This window comes from Artibeus jamaicensis, unplaced genomic scaffold, assembly GCF_021234435.1.
Source record: "Artibeus jamaicensis isolate MK-2021 breed Jamaican fruit bat unplaced genomic scaffold, CSHL_Jam_final contig_685, whole genome shotgun sequence".
Classification (NCBI taxonomy): domain Eukaryota; kingdom Metazoa; phylum Chordata; class Mammalia; order Chiroptera; family Phyllostomidae; genus Artibeus; species Artibeus jamaicensis.
The window spans coordinates 28,285,327-28,289,197 of NW_026521924.1; the positions used below are offsets into that span (position 1 = coordinate 28,285,327).

General features: G+C 47.1%; 1 long non-coding RNA gene across 1 annotated transcript; it reads right to left on the reverse strand.

Moving 5' to 3' along the window:
• Positions 1 to 888: 888 nt before the first annotated feature.
• On the reverse strand, positions 889 to 2,961 carry LOC119064899 (uncharacterized). Its single transcript, XR_005085512.2, has 3 exons — positions 2,882 to 2,961; positions 2,023 to 2,284; positions 889 to 1,020 (listed from the first exon to the last, which is right to left on the reverse strand). It is a non-coding gene; the product is annotated as an uncharacterized LOC119064899 (long non-coding RNA).
• Positions 2,962 to 3,871: the final 910 nt, after the last annotated feature.

Sequence of the window (3,871 nt, forward strand, 5' to 3'; positions counted from 1 at the left end):
TCCTCTAATCGACAGTCCATGCTCTAAAGTGCCCCACAGAATTGATCAAGACTTTGTCAAATCTGCACTCCTGCCTAAAGCTCCCTCGACCAGTTAGTTAGCTTCCTCCCTGTTTTCCACAAACATCACACTCCGAAGAACTTTGATCTAGGGCTCAGCTAAGGGGCAGCAATCTCTTGATTTTGGGGGGTGGGTTGCTCCCTAGTCCCAGCAGATAAATAACGACACACCTTATATATAAGAACAGTAATCTGTTCCCCTTCAGCAATGATTGATCCAGAACGGGCACACAATCCATCTCTTAGCTAGTGAAAGGGCATTCATTGAAGCCAATTTGTTTTTGTTACAGATACGGGAACCGAGGCTCAAAGAGAAGGTATAACTTGCTCAGGATTGTAGGGCCAGGTTCTATCAGAATCAAAATCAGTGGCCAGGCTGAGGATGCCTGAGCTAAATTTGATCATGAGGAAATAACAGACAAATCCCAACGAAGGGACACTGTTTTAAAAAAAAAAGACAAGGAGTGTGTGTGGAGAGCGTATCATCCAACCATGTCCATGTCATACACGACAAAGAACAGCTGTGACATGGTCCAGATTACAGGGAGCTAAAGAGACCCGTGACAACTAAGTGCGATCTCTGAGCCCAAACGGGACCCCGGATCTGAGGAGGAAAAGCCCGTAGGACCCTATTGGATTAATTAACCAAGTTGGAATACCATGACAGGAATTGGAGACTGTGTTAAAGGTACTAAGGTTGGTCACTGCACTAGGGTTAAGATAATATTCCTATTAGCAAATATACACTGAAGTATTTAACAGTAAGGGGCCATGACAGATGTTACCTACGTTCAAACGGTTCAAAAATGAAACACACAAACACAGAGAGTGACGATATAAAGTGTTAACAACAGATCCGGTAAAGGGTACATAGGTGTATATATAGGTGTTTTTTGCTCTTTTTGTGTCTGTCCAACTTTTCTGTAGGTTTGATAGCATGAACAACTAAAACAATAAAACACTGAAAAAAACAAAGATAAAAACGTTAGAGACCAGACTCCCTGCCCGCCCCCCGCCCCCCCACAACCAGCCTGCTCTTACTCTGTGTGGTAAATGCTTGCACAGGGCTTCAGGCAACTTCCAGACTTACAAGAAAGTTTACAAAACTCAGCCCATAGTGGTAGGGTTCGGATGAATTACTAATGTTAACCAGGTGCAAGAGCTACACTATAGAACATTCAGAGAGCAAACTAGAACAGGCCAGACCAGCTCTAGAACCAGAATAATCTCTGAGAAGTGGCGGCATTTTTTGTCCTGCCCTCCCCGCCTCCAAGAAGGCCTTCACTGACTAGGACACTTATTATCTCAGGTAACAATAAACCTATAGGTAGGCCTTTTTAGAAATGGGCATTTTAGCCTCTCAATATTAGCTTCTTGAGGATTCCCTTGGCCTTTTCCTCATGGTCTTAAAATGACTGCTGTAGCTCCAAATGTCACATCCTAGAACAGTATCCAAAGGATGGAAGAATGTGTGTGTAAAAGAAAAGGGGCTGGGGGAGGAATCTCTTTCTTTGAACAGGGAGAATACTTCCCAGAAGCCCTCAGCAGACTATCCCAGCTGCCCAGTTGGCCAGGTCTGGGTCCCGTGTTACCCCAAGATGAAGACAAAGGGAGACAAATTGCCATGGCTGGTTTCTACCAATCAGAATCCATGCTCTGGGCCTGGCAAGCTGTTCCTGGCCACCCAAAGTTAGGTTCCATTGGCAAGGAAGAGGGGGAATTAAGCAGTCAACAGAGTCTGCTTTATGCCTTGGTGGTCTCTTGACCAGGGACCTTGGTTCTCCTTTCCTGATCTGCACCAAAGAACACCTTGGACCCCAGAAGGATGCCAAGTAGCCCAGGGCCCCTAAGATTTATGGCCTAAATCAGGTACTCTATGCTGGATACCACCCGTCTTTGCCTGTCCAGCCTTCATCCCCCCATGTTTGCTCACAGTACCCAGTATTTATTAGGAGAACTTCACCTTGCCCACGTTCAGTCCCTGAAGTTCAGCTGACGCTGTCCCTCCCTCAACATGTGTGTGACCAGGCCTGGACAATCAGACCATGGCCTTCCTTGAGCGGCAGTGGGCGCTTCAGAGATGGGCCACGACCTAAGGTAGTCGAATCAGAGTAGATGCTGGAACTTCAACAGAGTTTCCAGGACACGAGTCTCTCTTTCTCTGCAGACTTGTAGAGCAGTCAATCCCCTCTTTTCTGTGGTTTGCTTTCCCTGGTTTCAGTTACCTGCAGTCAACCGTGGTCCAAAAATATTAAATGGAAAATTCCAGAAATAAACAATTTATAAGTTTTAGACTACGCACTATTCTGCGTATCGTAATAAAATCTTGCACGATCCATTAACTGTTTCCTTTAAGTGAAAAAGTATGTATGCACAGGAAACACATAAAGTATAAGGGTTTGGTGCAACCCAAGCTTTCAGGCATCCACTGGGGGTCTTGGAACATGCCCTCCGTGGATAAGGGAGACCACCGTACCGGGCAGGGTGCAGGTAGTGCCATCTTGTTAAACAGAGACCGAGAATGGAGCCATCTCATGGAAGAGTGAAACGGAAAGATGCCAAGTCACCATGCCTGGCAACCTCACTGGGGCTCATGGATCCAGCCAGGCCTACAGCCAGAACTCTTCAGTTATTTAAGTCAGCGGGGAGAAGGGGCAGCGGTCAGTTACTTAAGCCAATAAACCCCCTTTTTTGCATAATCCAGTTTCACTTAGGTTTTCTGCCATTTACAAATAAAGACTCCTACATTTCCCAACTTTTGGGGAAGCATGTTTGGAAGGCAAAGTCCCAGGTCTGGTCCCCTAAGATAGTAACTGAGTCACCTGGGCTCCTCCAAGAACTTGTTCCTCCAGGTCTCCCAGGGTAGGTGCTCTTGCCCACCCCAATCTGAGACTCTGCAACCTTGGGGGTAAAAAAAAGGCCCGTTAATTCTGCCTAGAGGTCAAAGAAACTCAGACCTTTCCATCACAAAGTCCCAGCTAGCTGCTCGGCAAAGACCAGGGAAAATACCTTCCATTCTTTCTTAACGACTCTGGAGTTGAAATGAAAGCAGTTCATTTCTCAATGAGTACCAACGTTCAACTTGGGTAACTCAGTTGCTCCATAATGTTGCTAAAACAACTTGAAACACTCCGGCAAGGGCTGCTTCCCAGCCAAACCCAAAGACTGCAAACCCTGCAGCCTCGTGGGACCCGGTAGGGAGACAATGAATGGGAAGTAGGCCTGCCTGTGGGGAACAGGAGGGTTCAGCATGCCTGGGCCCAATACTGACGTGTAAAATCATTTACGCACCACCCTGGAACCAGGGATGCTCAGAAAGCCGTCAGGATCCGATTTCTGTTTTTCATCTCAGCACTGCTGTCCTCTGAGGTGGCTTCAGTCTCAGAGAATATTGGCCCCCAAGCCACCGCCTAAAGTTTAGGGACCAGAGCAGAAGAATGTTCTTTCTCAATTTTCCAGCAGAAATCTAGGAAGAAGCTGCCATTGGCCTAGCTTGGGGTCACATGGCGGCCTCTGAACCAGTCTCAGTAGCTAAAGAGTTATGGTGGTGTGATTGGTTGGATGTGAGTCATGTGCCGTCCTCGGAGTTGGCACGGGGTCCTTCCCATTTTAACCACATGGAAGGACACTGCAGAGAGGGGAGGGTGGTTTTATCCTTTAGCTTGGGCTCCCCCAGAAGAAGACCCCAAGACAAGGACTTGAGGTACAAGTAGATTATTTGGGAGAGGATCCCAGGAATGAGACAGGAAAGGCAATGAATAGAGACTGTGTCATCGAGCAAGTTATCACCTCAGCTTAATCCCGTCGGGGAA